General features: G+C 49.3%; 1 protein-coding gene across 1 annotated transcript in view; it reads left to right on the forward strand.

The window, feature by feature from the left end:
* The window catches only part of BIK (BCL2 interacting killer), a 29,357-nt gene that overhangs the window by 1,007 nt on the left and 11,049 nt on the right, over window positions 1–17,301 (forward strand). The window lies entirely within an intron of this gene.

Genomic DNA, 17,301 nt, shown 5'->3' on the forward strand with positions numbered 1-17,301 from the left:
CTTAAATGGTATCTTGCTAGAAGTCCAGCTCCCCTTTGCTCTTTGCTGTAAAGAATCCCCTAGTTCCCCCTCCCCCCCAATCCAGTACTGGGGCTGCTAGACTGACTGCCCTCTGGCTTTTCTGGGCTGTCCTCACACTTTCCCTCCACTTCCGGGGTCATGCCATTGTGAGAACCCAGAGGAGTGGCCCTTTGCCTTCTTGCTGGGATGCTTGTGCACGTGTCACCTGAGGTGCAGGTGAAAGCAGGAGTCTGGCCTGGGCACCAGTGGGCCACCAGCCTGCAGGGCTGCTCACTCTGGCTTTTCTCTTCCTTCTCACTCCAAGATTTGGGGATTTCCCATCATCTTTTGAACCTCTCCCCAGGGCCAAAGGACTGTCCTAGATCCACTTAACTGTGGCTTCTTCGCCTCTGTGAATCCTGGTTGCACCAGCTGTATTTCTGCTGGTTTTAGGTGTAAGATGCCTGGGGGGACCAGCTTACAAAGAGCGGGCTTTTAACTTGTGTCTGGAGTGTGCGCTTGGCATTCTAACATGGCTGCCGGCTAAATCCCTTTTGGTTGGAACTCTCTCCGTGCGTGGGGCCTGTTTCTTCACACACTGGGGACACTGAAGCCATTGGGATGGCATGGGGACGAAAACAAATGCAGGAATAAGTAACATACAACCCAGTCCCTGTGACTGTTGGATGCTATACTCTTCTTTGCTATCTTAGCTCAATGGCCACCACCTCTGAGAAGTCTTCCCTGACTACCTCAGCCGAATCCACAGCCCTCCCTCTCCTTTCCTCTGTTCCTCTGTTTAGTTCAGGTAGAAGTGTGAAAGTGGGGGCTGGGCAGTGGCGCAGCGGCTTAAGCGCACGTGGTGCAAAGTGCAAAGACCGTCCAAAAGATCCGGGTTCAAGCCCCCAGCGCCCCACCTGCAGGGGGGTTCGCTTAACAATAACAATCACAACAATAAACCACAAGGACAACAAAAGGAAAAAATAAAAATCCTCCAGGAGAAGTGGATTCCTAGTGCCGCAACCCAGTCCCAGCAATAACCCTGGAGGCAAAAAAAAAAAAAAGAAAAAAAAGGGGGTGTCGGGTGGTAGTGCAGCGGCTTAAGCACACATGGCGCGAAGCTCAAGGACAGCATAAGGATCCAAGTTCGAGCCTCCCGCTTCCCACCTGCAGGGGGGTTGCTTCACAAGCAATGAAGCAGGTCTACAGGTGTCTATCTTTTCTCTCCCCTTCTGTTTCCCCCTCCTCTCTCCATTTCTCTCTGTCCTGTCCAACAACAACGACATCAATAACAACAACAATAATAACCACAACAATGATAAAACAACAAGGGCAACAAAATGGGGAAAAAAAGCCTTCAGGATCAGTGGATTCGACACTGAGCCCCAGCAATAATCCTGCAGGCAAAAAAATTTTAAAAAGTGTGAAAGCTCAGCTCATGGCTTGAGAGGTGCCACAGTGGGTAGAGCACTGGACTTGCAAGCTTGACAGTTTGACCAGAGTGGTGCACTGTTTCTCTCCATCTCTCTCTCTCTCTCTCTCAGTAGTTAATAACTCTTTTTAATAGACAGTTTTACTTATGTATTATTGGATAGAGAAAGAGAGAAATTGAGAGGGGAAAGGAGATAGGGAGAAAAAGAGACAGAGAGACACCTGGACACCTGCAGCCTTGCTTCGCCACTTGTGAGGCTTATCCCTGCAGGAGGGACCAGGGAGCTGAATCTGGGTCTTTGTGCACTTAACCAGATGAGCCACCCCTGGCCCTGTTAATAAATCTTTTTTTTATCTTTCTTTTTAAAAAAATATTTATTTATTCCCTTTTGTTGCCCTTTTTATTGTTGTAGTTATTTTTGTTGTCATCGTTGTTAGATAGGACAGAGAGAAATGGAGAGAGGAGGAGAGAAAGACAGACACCGGCAGACCTGCTTCACCGCCTGTGAAGCGACTCCCCTGCAGGTGGGCAGCCGGGGCTCAGACCGGGATTCTTACGCTGGTCCTTGCTCTTTGCGCCTTGTGCCCTTAACCCACAGCGCTACAGCCCGACTCCCATAAATCTTTTTTTTAACATTTATTTATTTTCCCTTTTGTTGTCCTTTTTTTGTTAAGTCTTTTATTTATTTATTTATTTATTTATCCCCTTTTGTTGCCCTTGTTGTTTTATTGTTGTAGTTATTATTGATGTTGTTGTTGTTGGATAGGACAGAGAGAAATGGAGAGAGGAGGGGAAGACAGGGGGAGAGAAAGATAGACACCTGCAGACCTGCTTCACTGCTTGTGAAGAGACTCCCCTTAGGTGGGGAGCCAGGAGCTTGAACTGGGATCCTTATCTTATGTTGGCTTTGAATAAACCTTAAAAAGGGGCTGGGAGGTAGCACACCAGGTTAAGTGCATATAGTGTAAAGTGCAAGGACCCATGTAAGAATCCGGGTTCCAACCCCCTGCTCTCCACCTACAGGGAGGTCACTTTGCAAGCAGTGAAGCAGGTCCGCGACTGTCTATCTTTCTCCACCTCCCTTGCCCTCCTCTCTCTATTTCTGTCTATATATATATATATATATATATATATATATATATATATGTAAATTTTTAGACCTTTTTCTTGTATTTATTTATCCCCTTTTGTTGCCCTCGTTGTAGTTATTGATGTCGTCATTACTGGATAAGACAAAGAGAAATGGAGAGAGGAGGGGAAGACAGAGAGGGGGAGAGAAAGACAGACACCTGCAGACCTGCTTCACCACCTGTGAAGCGACTCCCCTGCAGGTGGGGAGCTGGGGGCTCCAACTGGGATCCTTGTGCCTTGCACCACATGCGCTTAACCCGCTGCACTACCGCCCGACTCCCTATTTCTCTCTGTCTTATCCAACAACAGAAGCAACAACAACAATAACAGCAACAATAATGGAAGAAAAAAGATGGCCCCAGGACCAGTGGATTCATAGTGCACCCAGCCCCAGCGATAACCCTCGAGACAAATAAATCTTTTTTTTAAAGACAATTCTTTTTTAAAAAAAATATTTTTATTTATTTATTCATTTATTTATTCCTTTTTGTTGCCCTTGTTGTTTTATTATTGTTGTAGTTATTATTGCTGTCGTTGTTGGATAGGACAGAGAGAAATGAAGAGAGGAGGGGAAGACAGAGAGGGGGAGAGAAAGACAGACACCTGCAGACTTGCTTCACTGCTTGTGAAGGGATTCCTCTGATGGTGAGGAGCCAGAAGCTTGAACCTGGATCCTTATGCTGGTCCTTGCACTTTGTGCAATAAATAAATTTTTTTTTTTAAAATCTGGGGTTTGGAAGAAATAGCATAATGGCTATGAAGACAGATTCTCATACCTGAGACTCCTAGGTTTCAGTTTCACCCCCCCCCCCCGTAAACCAGAGCTAATAAATTAATAATAATAATAAATGATATCTAGACTCGTTGAACCACAAAGACCCAGCCACCTTCCCATTAATCTCACTCTCACAAACCTGGGGGCTTTGAGGGTCACTCTATGTACTCTATCTACCCATGTGAATCCTGACATTGACCCGGGAGGGAGCTTCTTCCTTGCCCTGGAAAGCATCCTGTTTGAGATGACCCATGGAGCACGCAGAATGAATGATCAATGACTTTTCACTTCCCCTGCTGGGCTGCTGCCCCTGTTGTGCCCCACAAGAGAGCCTGGCTGTTTTTCTCTCTGCTCAGAACAATTCCAAGGGGTTTCAAGGAAGTTCCCGACACTCTCGGTTTTGTTGTTGGCAGACACCAGGAAGCCTGCTGTGGGGCTGCAGGAGGGGGTGGGTGGGGGACAGACAGACTTGTGGCCGCTCCCTCCCTCATCCCTTTGTCCTGCCTCCAGGCAGTCAGGGAAAGACACTGAATGTAAGCAAATAAGCCCTGGCCCCCAGATCTTTGCCTGCTGCCGGTGGGAGGGAGGGAGAGAGGCCAGGGCTGTGGGTCAGGCTTTCTGGCTGGGGAAGGCAACTGATTTTCCTAGTGTCAATATCAGGATGTGACAACACAAAACACCTCACGGCAAACCCGTTTCTCTGGTGGGAGAAAGCATGGGGTCACTCAGACTCCGAGCAGAAGTATATAGACACCCACCTGGCAGTGTGGGAAGAGACTCTGGGGTGTGGAGAGTGGAGATGGAGAGTGCTTGGAGCTGAGAAGCTGGGTCAGTGGTGGAGGGCAGGCACCTGGGTTCAGTGCCCTCCCCCCTCTTCCCACTGGGCTCTCAAAAGGGTGTAGGTGGAAGAATGGTGGCAGCAGAGCACAGGGATCCCATGTCAGACCCTAGGTGTGATGCTGGGCTCCTTGCTTGTTTTCTTGTCACCAGGGTTATCACTGGGGCTCAGCCTTTACACAATATGAATCCATTGCTTCTGGTGGCCCTTTTTGCTTTTGCTATTTTATTTTATTCTGTTTTGATAGGACAGGTAAAAAATGAGATAGACACGGAGAGAGGAGACACACTTCACTCCCTGCTTTACCACTTGTGATGCTTCCACCCTCCAGGTGAGGAGCACTGGCTCGAACCTGGGTCCTCATACATGGTAGGTAATGTGTGGGTTTCACTGGGTGTGCCACCACCTGGCCCCCTTAGGAACCCTGTTTAAAAAAAATATATGAGGGGTGGAGGGTAGATAGCGTATGGTTATGCAAACAGGCTTTCATGCCTGAGGCTCCAAAGTCCCAGGTTCAACCCCCTGCACCACTATAAGCCAGAGCTGAACAGTGCTCTGGTTAAAAAAAAAAAAGGAAAAAAAATCTGAGAGGGGGCCCGGCGGTAGCACACTGGGTTAAGTGCACATAGTGCAAAGCACAAGGAGTGGTGCAAGGATCCTGGTTCTAACACCCAGCTCCCCACCTGCAGGGAGGTCTCTTTGAAAGAGGTGAAGTGGGGATCCTGCGGTAGCTCAGCAGGTTAAGTGCACATGGCATGAAGCCCATGGACTGGCGTAAGAATCCCTGTTTGATCCCCCATCTCTCCACCTGTGGCTCCCCACCTGCAGGGGAGTCACTTCACAAACAGTGAAGCAGGTCTACAGGTTTCTTATCTTTTTCTACCCCTCTCTATCTTCCCCTCCTCTCTCCATTTCTCTGTCCTGTCCAACAAACAGCAATAACAACAATGATAAACAACAAGAGAAACAAAAGGGAAAAAATAGCCTCCAGGAGCAGTGGATTGTAGTTCAGGCACTGAGCCTCATCAGTAACCCTGAGGCAAAAAAAAAAAACTTAAAAAAAAAGTGGTGAAGCAGGTCTGCAGGTGTCTGTCTTTCTCTCCCGCTCTGTCTCCCCCTCCTCTCTCAATTTCTCTGTCTTATCCAATGACAGAAAAAAATCCACAGGAGCAGTGGATTCATAGTGCAGGCACTGAGCTCCAACGATAACCCTGGAGGCACACACAAGCACAAAGAAAAACAAACCTGGGAGTGCCCGGTACCGCCCCTGTGAGCCCAGACCCCTCACTTTGCCTGCTGTTGGGCCTTGATTCTCTCCACACCCCCCAAACCACCACAGCTACCCCACACTGGCCTTGTTCACTCGGCCTCTGCCCTGAGCTGCACAGACACACAGACAGACAGACAGGTAAACATTTAATGAGCCCATAATGGGCTGAGTGCCCAATCCAGCTCTGTTTACCCAGGGTGCTGGGACAATGCGAGGGGCAATTATTTCTGTCTGTCACAGGAGAGGGGAACTCTGGGCCTGTCCTGAGGAGGAAGTGAATCCCTTAAACCTTAAACCTTCCCGGAGATACAGGGTGTGCCTTAAAACGCTGCAGAGTGGTGACTGAATCCCTAGTTCTGAGGATTTCTGAGAGGTGACTCTTCAGAGGGGAGGGACTTGTTTTGAATACTTATTCAGAAGGTATTTTCAGTGTTTGCTTTTTTATCTTTTCAAAGTTGGGGAGAGGGTAGGAGAGAGCACTCCTGGAGGTGGCATAAGCAGTGGGGTGGGGGTGGGGCATCAGATCTGCGGCTGCATGTTTTCAAGTCCTGTCACATGGATTCTGTTCTCTTGGACTGAATGGTGTATTTAAACAAGAACACAAGCTTGGAGGAGTGGTTATAAAAAATCACTGTGTGTGGCCTGGGAGGTGGCACAGTGGATAAAATGATGGACTTTCAAGTGTGAGGTCACAAGTTTGATACCCATCATCACAAGTGCCAGAGTGATACTCTGGTTCTCTCTCTTATACATGAATTTTTTGCCTCCAATTTTTTTTTTTTTTTTGGCTGGGGCTTGGTGTCTACACTATGACTCCATCACTCGTAGTGGCCTTATCTCCCCACCTCCATTCTCTTTTTGAGAGAAAGGGAGAGTGAAAGAGAAGAGAGACACCTACAGTTCTGCTCCACTGCATGTGAAGATTCCCTGACTTGAACCGGGTCTTTGAGTATGATAACATGTGCATCTTGCCTGGTGTGCCACCACCTGGCCCCAATAAATAAATCTTTGAAGGAGGAGGAAGAGGAGAGAAAAGATATTTGTGGTAGCTAGGTGGTGGTGCACCTGGTTGACCACACAGGTCACCATGTGCAAGGACCCAGGTTCAAGCCTTTGCTCCCCACTTGCAGGGGGCACACTTCATGAGCGGCGAAGCAGTTATTGAAGGTGTCTCTTTTTCTCTCTCCCCCTTCCCCTTTCAACGTATCTCTATTCTTTCAAATAAAATAGAAAGAAGAAAAGAAAAAAATGGCTGTGGGAACAGCGAATTTGTAGAACCAGCACTGAGCCCCAGTGATAATCCTGCTAGCAATAAAAAAGAAAAGAAAAAGAAAAAATTGCTGGGTGAGTCCAGAGAGTGGCATGAATACAGGGTTAGCAAAAGAAAGAGGGGAGATAAGTGACTGGGGAAGGGAGTGTTTGGTATCAGAGTTGAGAGGCGGGAAAGGATAGGCCAAAGTCTAAGGAGGATGAGAAGACTCCAGAGCACTGAGGGAGAGAGCAGTCGGCCGTGACTCTGCCCGTTTATTCTCCACTGGCACACAGACTGGGCCCACCTCACCCCCTCCTGCTTGGAGCCAACTTTACCAGCTTCTCCATGGAAGCCAGGTGGTGTGTGTGCAGGCCCGGGCCCAGCTGCGGGCCTCTGTAACTGACACTGAGAAATGGCTACTGAGGTATGAAGGGTCTCTCAGGCTCACCAAGGAGCTGAGATTTGGCCTCGCTCAGCGGGGCCATGCAGGTGACTGCTCGGTACAGAGACCCTGTCAGCACAAGTGTCACACTGAGACCATAGCTGACTTAACTTTGGGAAATCCCTGAATTTCTCATCATATATGCATCGTGACTTCACCTCTCTCAGGCCAACTTTTTTCTTCTTCAGGTAGAAAGAGGAGACAGGCTGGGGCTGGGGGATTGGGGGAACTGATACCTCACAGCACTGCTCCACCATCTGAGGAGCTTCCTCCCAGGGTGTGGTGTTTCCCATGTGGTGCTGGGGCCCGCTGGGGGTCTCATTCATGCTAAGGTGTGACTCTGCCAGGTGAACTGGCTCCTGCACCCCGTCATGTCCTTTCCCAGTCGTGGTCACAACACTGAGCAGGTGCCAATGACTATGGAGCCCTCAGCTCAACAAGATAAAGGCCCTCTGCTTTCCCTCAGCTGACCTTCTCTGCCACTGCTGTCCCATTCACCCACTCACTCTGATGAACTGGGTATTATAGTGTCCTCCTTTTTTAAAATTTTTATTCTTTTTAAAAAAATTTTATTCTTTTTAATATTTATATATTTTCCCTTTTGTTGCCCTTGTTGTTTTTCATTGTTGTTGTAGTTATTATTGTTGTTATTGATGTCATTGTTGGATAGGACAGAGAGAAATGGAGAGAGGAGGGGAAGACAGATGGGGAGAGAAAGGTAGACACCTGCAGACCTGCTTCACTGCGTGTGAAGCGACTCCCCTGCAGTTGGGGAGCCGGGGGCTCGAACCAGGGTCCTTACACTTGGTCCTTGCTCTTCTCGCCACATGTGCTTAACCCACTGGGCTACCACCTGACTCCCCCCTCTTTTAGTTTTAAAAATGATAGTCTGGGGGGTCAGGCAGAAGTGCAGCAGGTAAAGCACACATGGCTCAAAGTGCAAGGACCAGCGTAAGGATCCCGGTTCGGCCTCCCCCGCACCTGCAGGGGAGTCGTTTCACAGGTGGTGAAGCAGGTCTGCAGGTGTCTGTCTTTCTCTCCCCCTCTCTGTCTCCTCTCCTCTCTCAATTTCTCTCTGTCCTATCCAACAACAACAGCAAAGGCAACAATAATAATGACAACAAGGACAACAAAATGAGAAAAATGGCCTCCAGGAGCAGTGGATTCGTAGTGTAGGCACCGAGCCCCAGAGATAACCCTGGAGGCAAAAAAAAAAAAATTAAAAAATGATAGTTTGGTGGTTGGGGGGGATGGTGCAGTTGATAAAGTATTGGACTCTCAAGCATAAGATCTCAAGTTCAATCTCTGGCAGCACATGTACTAGAGTGATGTCTGGTTCTTTCTCTTTCTCTCCCTATCTTTCTCATGAATAAATAAATAAACTCTTAAAAAAGAACAAAAAAGTTAGTTGTGTTATTTAAGCATGTATACTATCTTTTATAAATGAGGCCATTGCTCACAGAAATTTTTATGTATTTAGATATAAAGTGAAATATGAATATAAATTTCGTGTAGAAAATGAATTTTTGTCAGACTTATCTACTAATCAGTGGGAGAGACACTGCTGGGGATCAAATTTGGGACTTTAGGCTTCAGAGTCTAACTCTTATTATCCACTGTGCCACCTCTGGGGTTACTCTATAGAACATTTATTTCTCAGAGTCTGCAGGCTGAAGCCCAAGGTCAGAACCTGCAGACTTCTGGTCTGCTTTCCTGGGGAGGGGAAGGTATACCCCTGCGCTTGAGAACACAGGTGCCTGATGGGACCTGGACTTCCTGCCTCCTGCCAGCACTACACCTGCAAAGATAGACACCTGCAGACCTGCTTCACCGCCTATGAAGTGACTCCCCTGTAGGTGGGGAGCCGGGGGCTTGAACTGGGATCCTTACACCAGTCCTTGTGCTTTACACCACGTGCACTTAACCCGCTGCACTACCACCTGACTCTTTCCTTCCTTCCTTCCTTCCTTCCTTCCTTCCTTCCTTCCTTCCTTCCTTCCTTCCTTCCTTCTCTTTCCTTCCAAGTAAGAGACACAGAGAGAGGGACCAGCTGTGGTGCCGCCGGTTGAGCACACATTAACATGTGCAAGTACCTGGGTTCAAGCCCCCAGTGTTCACCTACAGAGGGGATGTTTCACAAGGGATGAAGCAGTGATGGAGGTGTCTCCCTTTCCCTCTCTCCCTCAATTTCTCTCTGTTCTCTCAAATTAAAAAGATAGAGAAAGAAGTAGAGAGAGACAGAAGAACAGCTACCTTAGCACTGACTGCTCCACTGCTTTGAGCCCGGGTCCTGGAGCATACTAATAAGTGTTCTCCACTAGGGGAGTCACCACCCAGTTCCCCTCACTATTATCTTATGGATGAGGCATTTCTGTGGGTCAGAAGGACTCAGGGTTGTCTAGAGACCCAGGAGTAAACTGGACTAAGATGCCGGTTGGGGTCAGGGCCCCCTTAGCACCAGCTCTCCCCTCTGATGTCTGAGCTGCCCCCCCCCCCCTACAGTGGAGAGCTCCCTGTTGCCTTCCCTGGGGGAGGAAGCTGACACTGAAGCCCCGGCTGACCTCTCCATGCCCACAGCTGATGAAAAGGAAACCCAGAAAGGAAACCCAAACTGCTTTCTCAGCCCTGGCCCTCCTCCTGGGCCCATCTGTGCTTTTACACATGCTACGTAATCCAGGGGAAAATTGGATACATGAAAGTACTGACTTCTACCTGGCCTCAGGAGAGAGAAAGAACCAGACATCACTCTGGTACATGTGCTGCCCGGGATTGAACTCAGGACCTCATGCTTGAGAGTCCAATGCTTTATCCACTATGCCATCTCCTGGACCACTTTTCTGAGAGTTTCTTTCAGCTTTGAAATCTTGAATCCTCGTGGCTCCCTCCCCCAGGGCTCTGGTTGTCTGCTCCAGAGGCGGCCAGTGCTGTCAGCTTGGCATGCTTTCTCTCATGCTTCACGTGTGCTTCTTCTCTGTGGTAGATATAGCCAGTGGGGTGTCAACATTAGTATAGATGGCATCTTGGGGGTCCCTCAGTCTGCTGTTGTCACACACACCTTGCTGTGACTTCCCCTGTCACTGCAGAGACATTCACACCCCCTTTCCCTTTGCAGTGGCCACCTTGCCTCAGGAGTGGGTTTGAGAAGGGAAAGGTACTTTATTGATTTAGACCTTTTATTAAAGATTTATTTTTCTTTATTTTATATTATTATTATTTTTTTAACCATAACCAGAACACTGATCAACTATAGTTTATGATGGTGTGAGGGATTGAACCTGGGACTTCAGAGACCCAGGCATGAGAGTCTCTTTGCATAACCATTATGCTATCTACCCCTGCCCCAAGATTTGTTTTTCTTCAGAAAGTCAGATATACACACACACACAAGAGAGAGATGAGAGAGAGAGAGGGAGAGAAAGGGTGGGGGGAGGCTAGAGCCCTCCTGAGCTCTGGCATATGGCAGTGCTGGGGATCAAACCTGGAACTTCCTGGACCACAGGCACGCAAGTCCTGTGCACTCCCACTTCACTATCTCCCATCCCAGAGATGGTTCTTTCACCTCATACTTTCTATTAACATTCCCACTCCCGAGCTTTCTGAATGAGACCCAAGGAAGATCCTGGCAACCTGGACCTGATTTCCATCTGAGCGACTCCTGCCAAACTCTGACCTAAGAAAGTATCCCCAACAGGCGGAGGGTATATAGCATAATGGTTATGCAAACAGATTCTCATGCCTGAGGCTTTGAAGTCCCAGGTTCAATCCCCCGCACCATCATAAGCCAGAGCTGAACAGTGCTCTGGTTAAAAAAAAAAAGAAAGAAAGAAAGAAAGAAAGTGTCTCAAACATATGCAAATATCAGTGCATTGAGCTCTGTGCCTGAAATGAATAACACGTAGTATATCAGTTACTCATCAGTTAAAAAAAATGTAGGGGGCCAGGTGGTGGTGCACCCAGTTCTTCTTCTTCTAGCGTTTGCCCTTCTTCCGTAGCCAGTCAACAGAGTCAGGTTGAGCCTGATGTAAAGTTTCGAGACCTCCTTTGAATCTGGCAAAGGACAGCCACTCAACATTAAGTTGGAGGACTCGAAGAGCAGGACCAACAAACAGCTTGAAAGCTGTCAGGAGCTGCTTGTTGCTGGCTTTGAAAGTGACTGGGATCCATGTGGATTCAGTCGGCTAGGAAGGATCGTCAGTTTCCCCAATGGATGGATACTCACGGGATGCACCACGGGAAGGTCGATCCAATGCATCCCAGTTAGCACACATCTCACCACACACAAGGACCCAGGTTCAAACTCCCACTCCCCACATGCAGGGTGGAAGCTTCACAAGCAGTGAAGCAGGGTTGCAGGTATCTCTCGCTTTCATTCTCTTTCCCTCTCTCCCTCCCCTCTCAATTTCTCTCTGTCTTGTCAAATAAAATAGAAATAAAGGAAGGAAGGAAGGAAGAAAGAAAGAGAGAGAGAGGAAGAAGGAAATGTGTTCTCAGAACTGGAAATTGCAATAGGCCTGGTTACCTCCCCTTGGACATGTGATAGAACTTCACTGCTCCAAACCCCACTTTCCTCCTCTGTAGTGCTAGTGTCCCCAAACCTCTGAAGCGCCTTACCTTACATACAGGAACAGGACTTGCCATTTTCCGCCTCAGCTCTACTGTCCTGTGCTAGAAGAGCACGAGGCCTATTCAGGCTTCATCAACAGCGAGCTCCTGAGCTCTCCCTTTGCTGGAGCACAGGCCACCGCAACTCTGTGCCCACTGAGTTCAGTGAAGTGGTTTGACATTTCAGACAGGTTATTGTCAAGGCGCCTCCCTGACCTTTCCTTCCTTTACCCGTCGGCCCTCATGGTTGTATTGGATCTTTTGAGCCTGGGATTGAGGCTCAAAATTTGAATTCCCACACTCATGCTCCCATGCCTCCCATCTAGGCAATGGGGCAGTCAGTCCCCTTTCCTCTTGGGAAGGAAGGCTGATGAACTCAGCAGATGCAAGCACAGAGGTCACGGGGTCACGAAGAGTTGTGAGCAGGGGCCTAGTGAGGGCAGCCGTTGTCTGAGGGCACAGTAGTGGCAGTGCCAGATCTGTCCCTGCCTGTGGCTGACCTGGGTAGGGGCCGGCGGGCTAGCAGGACTGGCATCCTCTTCAGACAATATTCTCCCCGACCCACAGGATGCCCATCTGCCCCTTCTGGTGAATTTCCAATCTCCTTGGTATTTTATTTTAATGTTTAGGTGGAGATAGAGAGGCTGGAAGAGAGAGGGAGAGGGAGAAGGAGAAGGAGAGGGAAAGGGAGAGAGAGAGAGAGAGAGGAGACAACAGTACTGAAGCTTCTTTCAATGCAGTGGAGGCCACCTACATGCAAGGCAGCACACTATCCAAGTAGGCTATTTACTGTTCCCCTTGCCTCTTCCTCCATCTCCTTTTCTTTTTTTTAGTTTAAGTGGTGCCTGGAATTCAAAGCCAGGGCTTCACACACGCAGAGCATGTACTCTGCCTATGACTGCCCCAGCCCATTTTTCATTTCATATATTCCTGGACGACAGAAAGGAAACAGAGCACCCCGCCACAATCTGTGGACTTCATTTGTTTTGTCTTTGTTGCTCTCACAGTCTAAAGCCCACACACTCTACCAGAGAACCAGCTCCCCAGACCTTTCAGCTCTGTTTTTTGTTTTCTTTATTTTTTAAATTTATTTTCCCTTTTGTTGCCCTTGTTGTCTTTGTTGTTGTTGTAGTTGTAGTTATTATTGTTGTTGTTGTTGATGTTGTCGTTGTTGGATAGGACAGAGAAAAATGGAGAGAGGAGGGGAAGACAGAGAGGTCGAGAGAAAGATAGACAGACACCTGCAGACCTGCTTCACCGCCTGTGAAGCGACTCCCCTGCAGGTGGGGAGCCGGGGGCTCGAACCAAGATCCTTCTGCCGGTCCTTGGGCTTTGCGCCATCTGCGCTTAACCCGCTGTGCTACCACCCGACTCCCTTTTGTTTTCTTTTTTGCTGTGTTGGGGATTCACACATGGTGATTTCACTGCTTCTGGGTGGATTTCTTTTATTCGTTTTGTTTGAGAGAGAAAGAGATAGGGACAGGTAAGAAGCACCCAGCACTGCTCATCAGCAGACCTCCCCCAGTGCCTTTCGTGGTTTCCCATATGGTATCTGGATTCCAACCCAGGATTTCCCACATGTTAGGGTGAGTGCTCTACTGGCTGCACTGTCTCCTGACCCCCCTCCCCACATTTTCTTTCTTTCTTTTTGGCAACAATAGTTATCTCTGTCTCTGGGGCTCTATGCCTGCATGATTCCTTCACTTAGGAACTTGTTTGTTTTTACTTTTTTTTTTTTAAGACAGAAGGAGAGAAAGAGGTGGCGGGGGGGAGAGGGAGAGGGAGAGGGAGAGAGGGAGAGAGGGGCCACTGCATGTTCCAGCACGTGTGAGACTTCCCTGTGCAGGTGCTTCATTGCCGTCCGTGGACAGGGTTTCAAACCCAGCTCCTTGAACATAGCAAAATGTGCACTCTTCTGGGTGAGCCATCTGGCCCCAGCTTTCTTTTCTTTAAGGTTTTATTTACTCGATTAACAAAAAGGGCAACAAAGGGGAAGAAATGGCCTCTAGAAGCAGTGGATTTGCTGAATCCCAGCGATGACCCTGGAGGCAAAAGGAAAAAAAAGATTTTATTTATTCCGGGGCCAGGCGGTGGCGCACCTGGTTAAGCACTGACATTACAGTGCACAAGGACCCAGGTTCAAGCCCCCAATCCCCCACCTGCAGGGGAAAACCTTCACAAGTGGTGAAGCATGGCTGTAGGTGTCTCTCTGTCTCTTTCCTTCACTATCTCCCCTCCTGTTTCAATTTCTTTCTGTCTCTATCCAATATAAATAAATAAGTTATTAAAATTAAATATTTTATTTATGTATGAGAGAAAAAGAGAGAGAGAGAGAGAGAGGGAGAATATACTGCTCAGATTTGGTGGTGGCATTTGGTTGTGCCTGGGTTTGAACCTGAGATCTCAGAGCCTCAATCATGGAAGTTTGCTGTGCTCTCTAGTTTTCTTTTGGCTGAAATATCTTTTGCTTGCTTGCTTGCTTTTTTTGACCTTACTTTGACTCCTCACCCCCATTTCTTCATCTCTCACAGGAAGTGAGCCCCACCCTCCTCACACAAATTGTTTGGGGGCACCTGCAGGTCTGTAATGGAAGCAGGAGCCTGGACTTCCCCTTGGGGGGGCGGGGAGCATCATGTGTGTTTGCTCCAGAAATAGACCTCTAGGACAAACATCTTCTTTTCAGCCCAGCTCAGGCTGCTCTCTTACTGCAAGTATTACTGCTTTAATTTTTGAATTTGGGATGTCAGCACATGCAGAGGAGGGAAAAACAAAAACAAAACAATTTTCCCAAAGCATTTATAGCATATATGTGCATAGAAGTGCAATGCCCCTGTGGTCAGATATGGCTCCCTCCACCTCCCTCCTGTCCTGGAGATTCCCCTCTGTTTCCCTCTGTCCCTCCTCTGCTGATGACCTTGGCTTCAGAATCTTTGTAGGAGGCCTCGTTTATGCTCTCTTTTCACAAACAAGTGTGGCAACACAGTTACAAAGGGGCGACCCCTTCACCTTCTGTGGTGTCTCCAAGAGCTTGGCTCCTAGCATACTGCTGGTCTTGTAGAGGACAGGTCACAGTTGCATTGGCTACTTGGGTGGGTCAGGATGGAACAATCAGCCTCCAGAAAGGTCTCACCAGGGGCACAGTCTGCCACATAGTCGGCACAGCTCTGGGGCCCTGGCAGAGAGGGAAAGGAGAGGAGCAACAGTTGAATCCTTCCATTCTCTTGGCAGCCCCAGAGGGCCCCCTGCTTCCAGGCCCTGTCTGTGGAGGCTCAACTGAAGTCACCAAGCCTGGGGAAAGTGGCAGAGTTGGGACTAGGTCCTGGGCTTGATTAGGGCTGCTTGGCGGGGTGCCTTGAGCCCTGTTACCTTATATGCCAGAGCCCCGTGGAGAAGACTGGAGCCAGGGTGTCCAGTGACTAGGTGGCACTAGATGAGACTCCCAAGGTGGCATCACCTGCCCCTGCTTTGCTGTAGGATGCAGGCTGGGAGCAGACAGGGAAGGAAGTTAGGCTGGACTGGTGAAGGGAGCTAGGGGGAGGGGGGCAGTGCCCACAGCTGTGTGTGGAGGCCCTTCCTATCAAGCTGCAGCTTCACCTTCCCTCCCTAGCCCCCTGTCACCCTCCCAGTTCCCCTGACCCACTGTGCCTCAGTTTGCCCTTCTGTGACACAGGGAGCGTCAGAGTCTCTCCAGGGTCTGGGGGTCTCCCAGGAGCAGGCTGCACCCACTTCTCCTGCCAGTCCCCGGCTGTGCTGAGTGCTTCCGTGTGTGCTCTGGAGAGATCTCTGCTCATTCGGGCTTTGCTGCAGCCCTGGGGAGTGGGGAGCAGAAGACAGGAGTTTGGTCATACAGCCGGGGGCTGAGCCACCCACTACATGCAGGCCAGGTGGTCCAGGGGTCTTGGCAGTTGTGGGGTGGCCCCTTTTGCAGAGGTGTCAGATTTGCATACAGACCTCTGGGGGAATCAGCTTTTCCACTGCGTGTGGAAGGACTGTGGGCTGCAGACTGGGTGGGGACACGGGCTGCATGGGTCTTCCATTCACCCCAAAAAGGGTCTGTAACTACTCTTTGCAAATCTGCCAGGGGAGAAAATAGATGCTGAAAACCAGCCCAGGTTCCTGGACCTGCAGCTGTGGTGACCTTAGTACTCGCCATTGCTGAGTCATTTGGCAAACACACGTGCTCTGTACCGTGAGCTGGAGCCAGAACAGCTCCTGTTAGGTCACCTGCTGACTCTACCCAGCACTTCCGCAAGGATTCTATCACTGGCTTCACAGTGGCCCAGGGAAATTGGTGTCATGTCTGTCCTCATTTAGGAGGGCACTGGTTGCACACCTGATTAAGTGCGCAAAGACCTAGGTTCAAGTCCCCAGTTCCCACCTGCAGAAGGAAGCTTCATGAAGCTTCTCCTCTCAAGTTCTCTCTGTCCCATCAAATAAACGGGTGGAAGGGGGAGGAAAAAATGGTGCCAGGAGCAGTGGATTAGTTTGCAGGCACCAAGTTCCAGTGATGACCCTGGTGGGAGAAGGGAAGGGAAGGGAAGGGAAGGGAAGGGAAGGGAAGGGAAGGGAAGGGAAGGGAAGGGAAGGGAAGGGAAGGGAAGGGAAGGGAAGGGAAGGGAAAGGAAAGGAAGGACATCTGAGGCACAGAGAGTATAAGCACCTTTGCCCAAAGATACCCTGCACATGTGTCACACTGGTACATGTGAAGAAGCCGCCTGATCAGCTGGAAATAGAAGGAAGCAGAGATGGGGCTGGGGAGCCCCCATGGAACCCCAGCCAGGCTCTGTGGACCTGGCAAAGGAAGGCCAGAGCTGAATTCTCCAGGGACCAAGTGGAATGGGTCATTCAGAGACTGACAACGGCCTGCTGGCAGGCACTGTCCCCACAGGCTGGGCAGCCTGACACGTCTGCTGCAGTTCACATGTTCAGGGTAAAGATTGGGGTATCAATGCAGGACCAGGATGATAAGAGGGCGCTGGTAGTAGATGTAGCTTGACACTCAGGGACTGTGTGGCTCTGGGACAGGGTCAGATTTGAGGCCAAAGTATGGGCATCAAAGAGGAAAGTGTCCCACTGGACACCAGGGACAAGCTGGGGGAGATCAGAGCTGGGGCTGTGCGGGGACCCTGCTGCCAGTACCGTGGCCATACAGTCAGTGAGTCCCTAGGTCTAGAGTCCCAGGGCCTACAGGTCTGCTTCAGCCACCCCAGTCAGTATTTTCTCACTTCTTTATTTTATTTTATTTTATTTTATTTTTTATTTTATTTTCTTTCTTTCTCTTTACTCCATGGAATAAACCCAGGGCCTTGTGTATACACTTGAAGCCTCTGCTGAAAAGCACCCCCAGCCCCCTTTTTTCTTATTTATTTTAGAAGAGATGGGGAGAGGAATAGACAGACAGTGATGGCAAGATACCACTGCCACATTCCTCCCTCCATGGGGCACACCGATGCTGTTCAAAGTGCTTCCTTGTGGTTCTGGGATGACACCCAGGGTTCCACATCTTCAAGGTATGCACTCTACTGCTGAGCCAGCTCCTGTAGGTCAGAGTTTCGGGGC

This window comes from Erinaceus europaeus, chromosome 4, assembly GCF_950295315.1.
Source record: "Erinaceus europaeus chromosome 4, mEriEur2.1, whole genome shotgun sequence".
Taxonomy (NCBI): domain Eukaryota; kingdom Metazoa; phylum Chordata; class Mammalia; order Eulipotyphla; family Erinaceidae; genus Erinaceus; species Erinaceus europaeus.